The sequence below is a fragment of the Peromyscus leucopus genome, chromosome 7 (genome assembly GCF_004664715.2).
Source record: "Peromyscus leucopus breed LL Stock chromosome 7, UCI_PerLeu_2.1, whole genome shotgun sequence".
In the NCBI taxonomy this organism is placed as follows: domain Eukaryota; kingdom Metazoa; phylum Chordata; class Mammalia; order Rodentia; family Cricetidae; genus Peromyscus; species Peromyscus leucopus.
This window is the reverse complement of record NC_051069.1, coordinates 60,521,894-60,538,136: the sequence shown is the minus strand read 5'-3', so window position 1 is coordinate 60,538,136 and position 16,243 is coordinate 60,521,894. Positions and strand designations below refer to the sequence as shown.

General features: G+C 45.3%; 1 long non-coding RNA gene across 1 annotated transcript; it reads right to left on the bottom strand.

Annotated features, from left to right (window-relative positions):
- Window positions 1–4,845: 4,845 nt before the first annotated feature.
- On the bottom strand, window positions 4,846–15,902 carry LOC119088427. The gene is made up of 2 exons (XR_005092097.1): window positions 15,864–15,902; window positions 4,846–5,370 (listed from the first exon to the last, which is right to left on the bottom strand). It is a non-coding gene; the product is annotated as an uncharacterized LOC119088427 (long non-coding RNA).
- Between the last annotated feature and the right edge of the window lie 341 nt (window positions 15,903–16,243).

The window sequence follows — 16,243 nt, the reverse complement described above, 5'->3', positions numbered from 1 at the left end:
TTAGGAAATGCTGAAACAGCGGGTAGCGTTAAGCAGAAAATGTGTCCTTGGATATCTCATAATGCAGAGATTTACTTCAGTATGTTCAGCATCACCTATAGCCTAGGCTGGCCTCACACTCCCCATGTAGCTGAGGATGATGCTGAATTTCTGTCTTTCTGCCTCCCCCTCCCAAGTGCCGGGATGACAAGTGTGCACTGCCGTGCTTCGCTCATGACTGTTCTTCTTTGTGTAGAGTGAAAGATGAGGGAAGGAAGGCTCTGCTTTGATGCCCTGAAGCCTAAAGTCCGTGTTGGTGGATCTGTGTAAACCACTTCTAATGCCTGAGGTGAAAATCCAACACTCTCCCATTAAATACATGTACCAATTATAAAATTCATCACAATTTTAGAATTTGGTTTGTTTTTTATGTTTTTGAGGCTGAGTCTCTTTCTGTAGCCCAAATTGGCCTAAATCTCATTACATAGCCAAGGATGATTCCAAACTCTCAGTGGTATTTCTGCCACAGTTTCTTTGGTGTTAGGATCACAGGTATGTTTCACTATGCCAAGTTCTATATTTTCAATATCAAGGGTATCATAAATAAATCAACCAGCAGGGGATTGTAAATCCAGGAAAGAACTTCACATTCTTGATTGTCTTAGTGTATGTAAGTCTGTTCTCAGCAACATGGTCCAAGAGATGGCTCATCGCATGCAAATGTTATGTTGTAATGAAAGAGCAGAGCTGTAGAGACCAGATTGCAATCTGTATTGTCTAGTTTATTGTGAACTTTATTGTCCGGCCAAATCAACGCCTCCAACTCAGTCCCAGAACTAATTAAACCTAAAAGTCAGTACTTGCAAGTGGCTGTGGAGAGAGCTTCTGGAAGCGTTGGGCAAGACTTGTTCTTTGTTCCTGTGCCCCACCCCCCTCGCCACGGGGGGGCGGGGGTAGCAGGACCTTAACAAACTTGTTTCTCCATTTGGTTTGGGAGGCTGGGAGAGTTTCTCTGACTGACAGCGAAGAAGGCGTGGTCTCTCAGGACCCTGACTAGTTACAGATGACTGTATACGTTGTGGACTGGACATTCCTTTTCTGGACAGATCTTAAGCATTCTTATCTCAGACACGATGGAAGGTTCACTGTGAGATGATGGATGTAATTTGTTTGGCTATAGTAACCATTTCATATGTGTAAATATGTCAAAATAACATCACAAATATATACCTGAGCCACACATCGCTAAGGACCTACAGGCAGTTAGTGCTTTTAGGGTGTGGAGAGACATTGTCTTCATGATGTATCCACTGGTAAGTTGCTCATGCTCCTATAAATAACCCCTCACCATGTACCTGTAAGTAATCCTATCTCACAGTAAAGTAAGTAAAATATCTCACAGTAAAAGGCATGAAATTAAAAGGGGAATTAGTAATGAAGAGGAAGGAAATCATGAGTGGGAGGGGGCAAGAGAGGGAGGAATCTAGGGAGAATATGATCAAAGTGTGTTATACAGTATAATACATCCCAACGAAACCCATAATTAATTAATATGTGCTAAGAAAGCACTTACTAATAGTAGGAATAAAGTCAAGAGAAGCAGTCAGGGAATTTAGAACATAGGGAAGGATGGGAGGCAGGAAATGAGAGATGGCAGAAGCAGATGTGTGGCTGGAAGATGCTGGGGATTGGGCAGCTACGGACCTCTAGGTCAGGGGCAGTTCAACTAGCCTGGATTCACATGAGAGTGGAGACAGTCTTTGCAGTGGGAAAACAGATGATGTATCACAGCATAAATAAACAAGCTTCCTAGGGAACGAGTCACATGTCTAGAGACCTGAAAACAAGAGCGGGCAGGCCCTACAGAGAGCCCTGGCTGTGATGAAGGGAGCTTGCTCCCTGGGAGGCAGTCAGGATTGTGTAGAAGTTTGTATGTAAACACATTTCCAGGCCCAACTAAAGAATGTGTTTACTTAACACCTCTCTTGTAAGCACTGGGAGTTTCTCAGACATACATGTACACAGCTCTCTTGGATTCTGTGAGACTGGTGTGGAATTGGTCCTTATGAATGCATCAGTAGCAGTCACAGAAGTTATGATAACATGAGGTAACAATGAAGGGAATAGAATGTTGGATTTCTCTTTGAGTTCTATAAAATGCTATGAAGTGAACAGGTTGGGCAGCTCTTCAAGGTTCTGATGGTCAATGAGATTGGTTCTACATTGAATTTCATGTGCCTTACAGGATCAGGTGCTTATGCAAAATGACTGTGAAGTCTGCATTTGTTTTTCACAACCATGCGAGGCACACGTTTCTATGGCCAAATATGATGTATTGACTTGGGAAACAATTTTATAAAAGATTACCGGTTCTATCTACGTGTACATACTGCAATATATATATTCTTTTCTCTTAAAGCTGGGTGCACGCCTTTAATCCTAGCAGCTGAGAGGCAGAGGCAGGCAGATCTCCATGATTTAAGGCTAGCTCGTTCTAAATAGCTAGTTCCAGGTCAGCCAGGGCTACATAGTAAGACCTTGTCTCAATTTATTTTTTCCTTTTTACCTCTTCTTACTGCTTCTCAGATGCAAGACATCTTACAATGAATGCAATTGCCTCAACAGATTTTTTAAAAATTAGAAAATAAAAGATACTCTTCTAGTACTCAGTGAGATTTATGTAAAAGTGTTTTGCTGCCGTGTGGTGGTGGTACACGCCTTTAATCCCAGCACTCGGGAGGCAGAGCCAGGCAGAACTCTGTGAGTTCGAGGCCGGCCTGGTCTACAGAATGAGCTCCAGGAAAGGCACAAAGCTACAGAGAGAAACCCTGTCTCGAAAAAACCAAAAAAAAAAAAAAAAAAAGAAAAAGAAAAAGAAAAAGAAAGTGTTTTGGGAGGGGATTTACAGGTAATTTTGTAATTTTTAACCTTTCTAAAATAGATAAATGTACTTATTTCTAATATCATGGATACTTTAAAAAGATAATTTGAAATTAAAATTTATTACATTTTTACTTATTTTTTTTTTTTTGTGTGTGTGTGTGTAAGAACATGTGCTTATACCATAATGTATGTGTGAAAGTCAGAGAACAGTTGGCAGAAGTCAGCTTTTTTTCCCCACAGTGTGGGTTCGAGGGATAGAACTCATCGCCTCAGGCTTTGCAGCAGGCACTTCTACCCTCTGAGCCATGTAACTGGCCCCAAATTAAGACCCAGCTGGCAGAAAAATGTCAGGATAGAACGAATGTATTTGTGTTGTTTTATTATCAATGCATCTTTTCTTTGCAGAGCCTCGTCTTACACAGGAGGACCTTCCTATGTAAAAGCACATTCTTGGGCTATCAGGACATGTGAGAAAACAGATGGTGTCAGGTGGGGGATGGGATGAGGCAAGGGCAGAGCAAGAGGAGCGTTGCATACACATGGGAACTCAGCTTCAAGGGGCCAAAGTGTTCCTGGAGACACCAGGGACTTGGGGCTTGAGGAGACTTCATAGACAATGTACTTCAAAGCCTGACCTTTTTAAACAAGAGCAGTCTGCCAGCCAGGCAGCTAGGAGCCGTGCCTGGAGTCACACAGCTTGCTCAGTGCTGTCTTCCCATTTCTGTTTAGCAACTGTTCTTATCAGTCATGTGGGTCCCCCAACCCAGACTGCTTCTTCAGCTTGGTGCTCACAATTCTGAATTCTTTTCACAAGAGGAACCCCAAGACACTCTAAGAAACCCACAGATAGCAAAGAGCTCCCCCCACACCTCTAGGAAGAGAAGTGTCCTCCCAGATTCCCCCCTGACACCCCCAGGGAGACAAGCGTCCTCCCAGATTCTCCCCTGACACCCCCAGGGAGACAAGCGTCCTCCCAGATTCTCCCTTGACACCCCCACGGAGACAAGCATCGCCCCAGATTCTCCCCTGACACCCTCAGGGAGACAGTCATCCTCCACAGATCCCCCCATCCCACTTGTCTGGCCTATGCTGCTGCTTTTCCTTGGCACTCACTTACTTGTGATCTCTTCTAGATCTTTCTGTAGGAAGACGCATGGCATTGCAGCTTGGTATGCAGATGCAGAGTCTCCAAACCTGAGCTTGACCCATAGACTGGAGAGAACTACATATGCATACCAATGGTTGAAGAGGCCAGGGTGAGGATGAGGATTTACTCAGTGAACAGGTTTTCTGGGCACTGAAGGGTAGAATGCAGTTGTTGATCATGTGTTAACTAAAAGGTCCCTGGATGTGTAGATGTAAACTCTGCTAGATGTGGCAGTGCTCATGGGGATGGGGGCATTGACGAATCACACTGCATTACCGTTGGTGGTCTGACTCTGATGGGGAAGAGCCTGCTGGTGGGAGTCTAGGCTGAGGGAGAAGTCAAAGGCACTTGAGGGGACTGTGATCTGATGCCATCGTGACCTAAACACAATCCTAGTGGTCTACACAAAAGCCACATATTAGTGATGTGTGCCTTGGAAGAAGGAAAAGGTCTGGAATTTGTAGCTGGGTTTGGTGATGTTTTATCATGGGTCTCCAAATAGCATTATCAATAAAACCCACATTTAGTGCTTGCTATGGTAAGGGACTAGACTACCCCCATCAAGCTTTGGTACACAGAAGGCAAAGTCAAACTTTATCAAGAATTGAAGCTTTCTTTGGATAATGAAAAGGATCTGTGCAGTCATCTAAGCACTTAGAGATACAGGTTACTAGGGACCTTGTCAGCAACACTGACAGGTCTCAAAAGACTGGAATAGATGCCAGATTGAGCATGTGGGGCGGGACTTAAGTCATTTAATCCTCAGCCTTCAGTAATGAGACTTCCAGCTCACCATCAGCAAAGGTGAATAATGAATCCAATGCTCACACCCGATGTATGTTAGCAGGGTCCTTTATTTGCTACCCAGTTGCTGTCAGTGGCTGGAGACTTTCCTTCACTCTGCTCAACACCTGTTGCAGTTCCCTGTTAGCCTGTCTGTTCACAGACGTCCTACGACTTTTTCCATGGGAGGGAAGTTCATGGCCTGATAGCAGAAGAAGTTTGTTGGAATGTTGATCAAGTTGATTCTGGAGCAGAAGTACCTGGTGGGGTGATAAAATATTTCTTGTCTCTTTAATTCCCGGACTGTAATCAGTCAGTTTCTGACATGTCAGTCATCTCACCCGGAAGCCCAGACATCTGTGACTGATAAGGTCTTCTGAGGCTGCTCTACAGCTTTACAGCAATCTTGGTGTCATTACCTCTTCAGCCCTCTGTCCGCTCTGAGTCTGCGTCGCAATTGTGCAGAGCACCCTCAGTCCCACTGCAGGGGAAACACACTCCAAGGCTTTCCTCTGGACTCCCTAACGAAGCCGGCCTTTACACCAGGTTTCTTCTCCAACATCTGTCCTTCCAGTTTCCTGATGAGATAGAGATGGAAAGTGGAAGGCTATCTGGGATTGGGGAAGGATGTGGGGAGGCTGATTTTGTTTTGCTTTTGAGTTTGTTTGAGATGATGAGCATATTTCAGCAATATACAGTGATGAAAGATTATCCAAGATTGTAACTGTTGGGTTGGGAGAAGGCTCAGTAGCTGAGAGTTTGTGTTATTCTTCCAGAAGACTGCACAACTCTAGCTCCAGGGGATCTGACATCTTCTGGCCTTCTCAGGCACTGCGCTCCTGTGACACACACACACACACACACACACACACACACACACACACACACACATTTAAAAATAAAAATTAAAAGCTATTTTAAAAGAAGATTGTGACGGTAGGCTGGTGTGCAGTTCAGTTTGCAGAGTGCTGACCTAGCATGCAGGAAACCCTGGCTTTGGTCCCTAGCACCATATAAGATTGAATATGTTGGTGCTAGCCTGTAATCCCAGCATTTGGGATGTGGAGGCAGGAGGATCAGAAGTTCAAAGTCATACTAGGTGACTTGGTGAAAGTGAGACAAGCCTGGGCTAAACAAAGCTGTATTTCAAAAATATTGTAAATATGCTTTTTCATACTCAGCTGGACACTTAAACACAGTGATCGTGGGAAAATTTTATGCTATATTTAGTTCCTCAAATGTTTTTGCTACCAAAAATAGTTCCATAAGAACATAGTACATAAAACCTAGCAGTTTTCTAAGTACCTTTAAATATTTATATCACCACTACCACCACCATCATTACACACGTGTGTACACGCAGATGTATGCATGCTGTGGTATATATGTGTTGCTCAGGGGAAAACTCTGGGGAACTGGGATTCTCCTTCCATCTGGGATTGGAACTCAGGTCCCCAGGCCCCCAGAGGCAAACGCTTTGCCTCCTGAACCATCACACTGGCCTGAAAGTACCTTTCCATCGTTGAGGTAGCTGCTTTTTGTTTTCTTCTGGGATTCAACTTTGTATGTCTAAACGAGCGCTTGTCTTTCCTCCCTCTCCCTTCCCCACCGGCTCTTTCTCAAATAAGATCTCACTGTGTATCCCCAGCTTGCTTGGAACTTTGGGATTGGTATTTAGGCCAGGCTGACCTTGAGCTTAGATCTCCCTTCCTCTCCCCTCCCCCTCCCTCCTTTTCTCCCTCCCCACCTCCCTCCTTCTTTCTGCAGTGTACCCAGGGCTGTGCACACGCTAGGCTATCACTCTATCAAAGAGCCCATTCAAAGCCCTTAATTACTCCTTTTTTGGCACAAGAGCTCTTGCCTTATGCTTTGCTCATCTGAATTCCCTATCTTTTCAGTATTTGTTCTGTTTCCTTTTTTCCTGTGTATTTTAATCAACTCTTGTACATGTTGGAACCTGGATTCTGTATCGTGTGTCCCTGGAGTGGCCGTTGGCTTCAGGCACTCTCTGAGTGGGCACAGTCCCATCCTTTGTTTTCTCCTTTGTACCAGGTTCGGCTGGCACACTATTCTGAATACCTTCTCATTCGTCTGAGTCTGACAGCATGCCAACCTCTGCCAGCTCTCCTCCATGGCTGGTTTAGAGTCTGCATATTCCTGGTTTCTGGCTCTGGCTGGGTGCCCGCTTCCAGCAGACAGTGCTTATAAAGTCTGCTGCTGCAGCCGGTGTGGCTTCCATCCACTCTCTCCTGGAGATGCTGCCACCATTCTGGTCTACATGCCAGAATGAGTCTCCGTGGACACAGACAGCAGATAGAACCGAGGACAGTTCACTCTGTCGTTAGTGCCCACAGTTAGGTTTACTGCTTCTCCAGCCCCCAGTGCCCTAGTGCATCCTGCCCTCCCTTTGGGCTGTGACCCTAATGTTCCAAAGTGGCTCACAGATATGACTTCTTACATTACAACAGAGGGACCCTTAGTAAGAAGCCAAAATAAAGCAAAGCACGCAGAGACCCAGAGGGGGAGCTGAGGGGGTTCCAGAGGAAGTGGCCAAGAAGAGGAAAAGTAGGGGCTAACTAGGAGAGTGGACAGAGTTCTGGGTTTGGCCTCTGTAGAATCTTCAGCTTTGGTCTGTTTTCTCTCAAATAGTCATAATGAAAACACCGGCCACTCTTTTCCTTGCAGAGCTTCCATGAAGACCAACTGAACTGTACACAGGAGCACTAGCCATGAGGGAGCACTTGGGAGGGGGAGATAGGAGGTCAGAAATTCAGGATCATCCTTGGATATGACTTGAGTTCACCACATATCCAAGGGGAAATACAATCAATGTTAAAAATTACATTTATTTGTGTGTGTGTGTGTGTGTGTGTGTGTGTGTGTGTGTGTGTGTGTTTAGGTCAAAGGACCACTTTCAGAGTTCAGTGTCTCCTTCCACCATGTAGTTCTTGGGACTGAAGTCAGGTTGTCAGGCTTGGTGACACACTTTTTACCCACTAAGCCATTTTGCTTATACACACACACACACAAACACACACACACACACACACACACACACACACACAACACACAAAAAAAAAAAAAACACACACACACACAAACACACACACACACACACACACTCACACACACACACATCTAATATTGAAAGCCTAATTGTCTCTAATAATAAACTTGATCAGTTTAGAGTTCTAGTTGTTTCTTTTTCCCCAGTTGCAAACGAGCTCCTTAAGATTTATGTCATGGGATGCACTGATATTTCCTTGCTTGGCTTACTTGACAAATCTGAAGACTGAGCATGTACAAGAGAACTCACTGTCTAAAAAGTTAGGCTGTCCTTTACAAAGCAGCAGAGAGTCCAGTACTGTGACTCATTTTTTTGTTCTGTTTTGAATCTGCATCTTGAACCTTTTATGTTCTTCAGGACATACAACTTCCTCTCCTAGAAATTTCCCACGGTTTCACAGGCTGCGCTGTTCCTAACTCACTCACAGCAGACTTCATGCAGCAGCTGCAGATGACTGAACCACCTGACCACATCACCAAATGCTGTCAGTCTGTTGAAATGCACTTTATATTTTAACATTCATTACATCCTCCATGTATCTCAGCAGGGATGCAGTCCTTGGAATATATGAGAGACTTTACAAATAGGTTTATGATTTATGATTTCTCCCTGATAGAATAAGGAAGTCGGAGGAGTACAGCTTCCGGCAGCACTCTAATTTTAGTTATTCTATATGACTTGTGTTCTGGGGGTGGCATTTAATATTCAATAAATGTTCACAGAGTGTGTGCATGAATAAAAGAAAAGGGGTAAAAGAAGGAACCAGGGGAAATTCACATTAGTTAGCTTTGCTATTGGCTGGCGTGTGCTGGTTTTAAATGATTCTTCCCACGCCTTCTGAAAGCTCTCTAAGCACTCCCAACTCTGCTCACTGCTGATGAAAATTGGCTCGTTCTTAAAGTTCTGCTCAGAGTTTATTGTGTGGGACACAATGATATGTCACCCTCTTCGGATCCATTGCCCAGGCTCAACCACCTGCTGGAACACCTGCTGGAGACTGTTCCTAGCCTGCCTGTTCCCGTTAGAAATCTCTTGGAACTCTGCTGCTCCAGATGGGTGAAAATAGCCCAGAAAGGGGAGAATTCTGGGCAACAGCCAGGAGATGTTCATTTAGTCATGAGATGAATAGAAAGAGGTACCCTGGAGGACTGCAGCAATTAGGGAATATCAGAGGGAGGATTGGGGTAGTGGGTCAGCCATGGTCTTACTCAGAACACATCTGTGGCCCTTAACTCAAAGGTGACTGGTGATTTTCTGTGTGGGGTTTCTGTATGCCTTACCTGTTACTTATAGAGGCCATAGCCTGGTTACACTCACATGCTCTTTTTTTCTTGTTGCTTGTTGTCTCCGTTCTCTACTGTCTTGGTTACTTTTCTACTGATGCAATTAAGCACCATGACTAAAGCAACCTGGAGAGGAAAGGGCTTATTTGGCTTACACTTCCATATCACTGTTGATCACTGAAGGAAGTCAGGACAGGAACTCCAACAGGGTAGGAACCTGGAGGCAGGAGCTGATGCAGAGGCCATGGAAACAGCTGCTTACTGACTTGTTCCCCTGACTTTCTCAAGCCTTCTTCCTTCCTTCCTTCCTTCCTTCCTTCCTTCCTTCCTTCCTTCCTTCCTTCCTTCCTTCCTTCCTTCCTTCCTTTCTTTCTTTCTTTCTTTCTTTCTTTCTTTCTTTCTTTCTTTGAGACAGGGTTTTTCTGTGTAGCTTTGGAGCCTGTCCTGGAACTTGCTCTGCAGACTAGGCTGGCTTTGAACTCACAGAGATCCCTCTGTCTCTGCCTCCTGAGTGCTGGGATTAAGGTGTGCATTGCCACTGCCAGGCTCTGCTTTCTTATAGACCCCAGGACTACCAGCCCAGAGGTGGCACCACCCACAGTGGTCTGGGCCCTCCCCCCTCAACTATTAACTAAGAAAATACACTATAGGCATGGCTACATCTAGATCTTATGGGGGCATTTTCTCAACTGATGTGACCTCCTCTCAGATGACTTTAGCTTGTGTCAAGTTGGCATAAAATTAGCCAGCATAATTGACCCCTTGTCAACTTGACACACAAACACATCACAGTTAAGCTATAAACTTTCCTTTCTTGTTCATCCCCAAGATTATACATTAATAGCCACATCATAACATAAAACTTTTTACAAATTTAAAAGGTCCCACATCCTTACAAATGCAAACATTAGAGTGTTTTAAATTTTTAAAGAAATTTAAAAATATCCAGCCTCTTTTAAGATCCAAAGTCTCTGTAAAACTTCAAAAGTCTCCTTTTTAAAAGTTTAAAGTTTTTCAACTGTGGGATCCTATAAAATTAAAAAAAAATCAATTAAATACTTTCTTATTCTAAGAGGAAAAACCAGGGCATAGTCATACCCTAAACAAATCAAAACCAAACTCCCAACAGTGTAAATAAGCCAATGTCCAACATCGGAGATTCACTCATGATCTTCTGCGCTTCTCCACGGGGCTGGGGTCACTTCGCCACCTCCGCCCTCTGCAGCACACACAGCTAGTCTAAGCTTGGGCAGCCTCCACTCCGCCATGGCTCCTGTTCTCTTGGGTCACCACACGGTACTGATAACTCCAAAATGCCGGAATCTGCTGCTACCGGACTGCACTTTCACCGGTAGCTTCTCTGGGCTCTCTTCACTGCACCAAGCCTCAAATTCTGTTCATGACCTTCGGTACTGCGGCTTCAACTGCTACTGGGCCTGCGACTTCTGCAATGGCTCTCCTGGGTTCTTACAGTGCCAAACCTCAGCTGTTCTCCATGACCCCTTCATGCCTTTAAAACCAGTGCTACCTGGGTGATGCTTGCACATGACCAGGCCTGGCTGCCAGTATGAGATACAACCTTAATGGCCTCTGGAACATGGCTTCTGTGTGTTGCTTCTGATGAAACACTTCCCAGATTTAACTTTAGTAGTGTTGGGCCTCTTCTGAATCACCACTAATTTCTCAGCTCCAGTCGACCAGCATTAAGTGTCCCAGCAAAGCTAAGTTTTCACTTAGTGGTTTTGGTATCTTGTTGATTACTGCCGATTTTTTAGTCCCAGCTAACCAGAAACACAGAATTTTTACTAAAATATATGAAGTCCCTGATAGAGTTTTTAAATGACTTAAATTCCCCTCTGGAATGTCCCAAGCCAGGTCTCTTATCTTCCAATCCCCTATAGAACAGCTCACCAAGCTTTGAACACTCAATGGCTTTTCTAGCCATTGTTCCAAAGTCCTTCCACAATCCTCCCAAACCAACACAGTCAGGTCTGTCACAGCAATGCCCCACTCCCAGTACCAATTTATTGTAGTTACTTTGATACTGCTGTGACTAAACACCATGACCCACAACAACTTGGAGACAAAATGACTTATTTGGCTTATACTTCTACATCACATGTTCATCACTGAAGGCAATCACAACAGGAACTCCAATGGGGAAGAAACTTGGAGGCAGGAGCTGATGCAGAGGCCATGGAAGGGTGCTGCCTACTGGCTTGCTCCCTATGGCTTGTACAGCCTACTTTCTTATAGAACCCAGGACCACAAGCCTAGGAATGGCCCCACTCATAATAGTTTGGGCGGCTGGAACTCTTGGAAAATGGAGCTTTGCCAGAGGAAAGGGGAAGGCCTTGAGGTTAGGAACCTATCCCCCCCCCCTTATTCTTGTTCACTCTCTGATTCCTGGTTGTACAGGAAATGTAAAATGTGGCCTCATGTTCTTTCCTACATGCTCCCAAAAACCACCACCATGATGGATTCTACCTTCAAATTGAAAGTCAAATAAATCCCCCTTTAAATTGTGTCTTGTCATAGAAACAAAAAACGTAATTTATGTAGTCACTACTTAAACAATAGCATCCCTAGTGGTCCTCCACTCCTGAAGGTGATGTTTGGTGCATTCATGGCTATGCCGAGCCCAGTCCTTCCTAACCAGGGTGTCTTCATCTTTCTGTAGGAGCTTTGTGTACTGGCAGTTTGCACAGTGAAGTGAAGTCCCATGTTTACATAGTCATCCATGCTGCTTAATCTGCTCTCATCTCCCTTCTCCTGGCTTGAGACCTTTCCCTTTTTCTTAAAAGATTCTTTGCAGAGACTGATGAGTTGGCTTAGCCATTAAAAACACTTGACATCAAGTCTGAAGACCTGAGTTCCAACCTGGGACCCATGTAAAGGTGGAACCAATGCTACAAAGTTGTACTCTGACCCCCAAATTTGAAATGAGATGCAAATGGGTGCATGCACTGGCATTCACACATGTGTGCACACATGGTGATGGTGATGAGAAGAAAGAAAGAAGGAGAGAAAGAAAGAGGAAGGAAGGAAGGAAGGAAGGAAGCAAGGAAAGAAGAAAGGAAGGAAGGAAGGAAGAAAGAAAGAGAGAAAGAACTTTCTTTAAGCCTTGCCTTCCCACCAAACTTGTTTCATAGGTTGCCTTTGATCTATCTACTTCTACCTCTAGAGTGCTAGGAATGGAATGGGTCCCACCATGTCTGGCCCATGCACTTTATTTTTTGAGACAGGGTCTTTTAATGGGCTAGAGCTTTCTCCTCAGTGCTAGGACTGCAAATATGCCATTACAGTGTGGGAAACCAGCCCCACACTTATTTATTCCAGGAACTCTTGAGGAATGAGGGATAAGAGACTTAGAAATAGGAAAGAGAAAACACAGGATAGATCGGGTGGGCCCAGAACTTCACTCCAAAGGTCTATTTATAACAATGCCAAGAGGTGGAGCAAAAGACCTCCCCCTTGCTAGTTAGACCCTTACAAACACTGGGTACCCAGGCCGGTGGTCCAATCAACCTCCCATACAGTCCTGCTGGGTACAGCCACTAGGAAACCTAGTGGGCTCCAACACTATATCTGGACTTTTTCAGTGAATTCTGGGGGACAGAACTCAGGACTTTGTGCTTGTGAGGCAACAACTTTATCAATGAAGCTATCTCCCTAGCCCCCAGGGTCACCTTTGCTCACAGGAGACCATGGTGAGGCTGAGTCATCAAGGCAGACGCTTGAGTTCTGTCCAAGCCATGAGGCCTTTGCTTGACTCACTGGACTCATCCTTAGTGCTTGTGAGCCAGTGGATCAGTGACCACACCAAAGATCTGCTACCCTTGAGGTCAACATGCAATTAATTTCCATGCACAGGAAAGCACTATGTCACTAAATGTTTAACCAGACTTAAGACATAAACAACCCTGTCTGAGGTCATACAACAATTTCTGTGGTATAAATACATCATTCTTGATCCCACGCCAACCAGCATGACATTCCTGAGAACAGATGTCATGTAAGTCCTGATGCTTCACAAAGTTTACCATCGATGCCAAGTTTAAAGGTAGAGGGAGTGGCCAACAGCCGAAAGTGTGTCTCACCTGATCATAGACTATGATGCTGGAGACAGTGACATTTCTCTGGCGTACCACATGCCAAACACTGAACTTTCCCCTGCTCTGGGTTACTGCTTTATGAATTAACTCACTTACCCACCAATCCTTTGCTCCTAATAGCTTCAAAACAAGTAGTTCTCAACCTTCCAATTGCTGCAATCCTTTAATACAGTTCCATATGTTATGATGACTCCCAACCACAAAATTATTTCATTGTTACTTCATAACTGTAATTTTGCTACTGTTATGAATCATAAAGTAAATATCTGATTTGCAGGATATCTGTATTGTGACCCCCAAAGGGTTTGTGACCCACAGGCTGAGAACTCTGTAAACCTTCATACATTAGGCCACTCCCTAGTACCCAGCTTTTTCAGCTCTATCTTGGGTGTCTATTATTAATCTTTATTGATATATTATTTTTAATATTTGTGAGCTGCATCTCCAGTCTACAGCATTTGACCAAATTACCTTTTATGCATTTCCTCTGGATTCTGTCATAAAAACAAAAGCAAAGCACACACACACACACACACACACACACACACACACACACACACTCACACACAGACAAAAACAAACCCACTATGTTCAGAAGCCAATATACTGCCTTAATTACCCTTAAGCCAATGCTTATGCTCCAACTGATTTTTCACATTTTCTGATATCTAAGTTCTGTGTCTGTCACATTTCATCCTTATTTCCATTTTTAACTTTCTTTTTATTTTATTCTTTGTGTGTTTTTCACATCATACATTTAGATCCCATTCATTTCCCTTCATATCTGCCCTCTGCCCTTGCAACGTCCTGGCCAAAATAAAATTTAAGAAAAGAAAAAAAAAAAGAGAGAAAAATCTTATAATGGAAGCTGTAATGTGACATAGTGAGTCACATAGTATACTCTTCTATCAAATATCTTTACTTACAAGTGTTCATTGCAAAGAGTCACCTGCTGTTGCCCTGTGTCATGGAGACCCTGAAGCTTTGGGTCTGCAGGACTTGCCCCTTCACATGCTCCAGCAGATCATAGATGGGTGGATGCTGGGGTGGGCCAACTCATAACCCTGGTTCTGGGCCTGGGTGGCTGAAGGGTTGTTCAGCCCACCAGCTCTCCCCCAGCTTCACCACCAAGGTGAGTTCTCCAGCATTGCCCCTACTAGTTCATCCTATGCAGCATGGAGCAAGGGGTGGGGCTGGTTCTCTTTTTTAATGCCCTCAGAGCTGGCTCACCCACACATACATCACTAGGACCAGCTCTACTGTGTTGCTCAGGCAAGGTGCAGGGGTTACTCTCCTGAATGCTGTAGCTACTGAGGGGCAGGGACAGCTCTCCTGCTCTTATGACCTCACCGCCAGCTCTCCCTACTACTGTGGGGTAAGGGGGTGCATCTCTACCTCCCACCAGATGGCAGGTGAGGGGTGGGACCAGATCTCCCACACTCTCATTCTCAGGGCTGGCTCACCCACATTCCTGTCAGCAAGTTCAGCAGCTCTGCTGTGTTGCTGATAGAGGCCATTTTCCTGAGTGCAGCAGCTGGTGAAGGGAAGGGGCCCCCTTGTCTGCTGCAGGTGGCTGGGGTGAAGGAGGGGACAGGAGGGATTTTTCCCCTGCCCTCCCCACCACACCTCAGATGGAGTGGGTGGTGGCACCTATTCCACTCTCACACCCTCAGGGCCTGCTCACCCAAACCCCAGTCTACAGGTCAGCTCTCCTGTGTAGAGGTGCAGCCTTGGCGAGGTACTGCCCGGGCTGGGCCCTTTCTGCTTAGTGCTGCAGCTGGTGAGGGGTTGCGTCAGTTCCCTGCCAGCGGCAGGTGGTGAGGAGCAATGGGGAGGAGGGCATCTTCCCCTTACCCACACCATCGCATGGCAGATGAGATGGTGGGACCCACTCACCCATTCTCATGCCCTCAGGGCCGGCTCACCCATGCCCCTGTGAACAGGGTCAGCTCAAATGTGCTGCCCAGATGGGGTGTAGGACCCACTCTCCCTAGTGTTGTAGCCAGTGAGGGGTGGGGCCAACTCTGTAGTTTTCTCTCCACCTTCAGTGATATCAGGAGCCTCGGGCATCAGCATAGACCAAGGCTGCATCAGGGTCAGGAACCCAGACATGGGCCCCAGCAGTAGCCCAGGCCCAGACATCAACATGGCCCTGGGTGGCAATCAAGCCACGCACCTCAGCCCACTCCTCACTGCTCTCTCCTCTTCAGACATGCCTCTGTCCAAAGGACAGGAACCATTGTCTCTCTCTCTCTCCCATACACCACCATACGTTTGCTCACCATAATAGTGCCCCTCTGCCGGTGCCACCACCAGGCACCAGCCGGCCCCTGTTTCCTCCTCTGTGCCCAGGACAGAGTTCCCAGGGTCTGCATGTACGTCTCTGTCCCACTCAGTTCATAATGGCACTGAGCAGGGCCATGCTTCTTCCTCAGTGCCTAGGGCACAGTCCTTATTGTCATTCTTATTCCTTCAGCTCTAGTTTTAACATCCAGGATCCTGTTTCTAAATGTGTAGATGTAACCAACCAGTCTTATTAAATAAGAAACACAGAACCAATGTAAGAGAGAAAGCCGAGAGGTCAGAGCTCAGAGCTAAAATCTTACCCTTCCTCCTGCGGTGCTCCTAGCTCCCCGAAAGAGACCTATTTCCTGTGTGTCTGTCTTTAAATAGTCTTTCTGTTCTGCCTTCTCATTGTTTGCAAACCCAAACACATGACTGCCTCGTCACTGCCTGTAAGTACTGCCATCCAGGTCTTAAAGGCGTATGTCTCCAATGCTGGCTGTATCCCTGAACACACAGAGATCTATGGGATTAAAGGCATGCGCCACCACCGCCATGCTCTTTTTATGGCTCTAATAGCTCTGACCCCTGGGCAACTTTATTCATTAACATACAATTAAAATCACATTTCAGTACAAATAAAATACCACCATATTTCCCCTTTTCTAGTTTAATAAAAAGAAAAAAAAGCAAAAGGTTATAA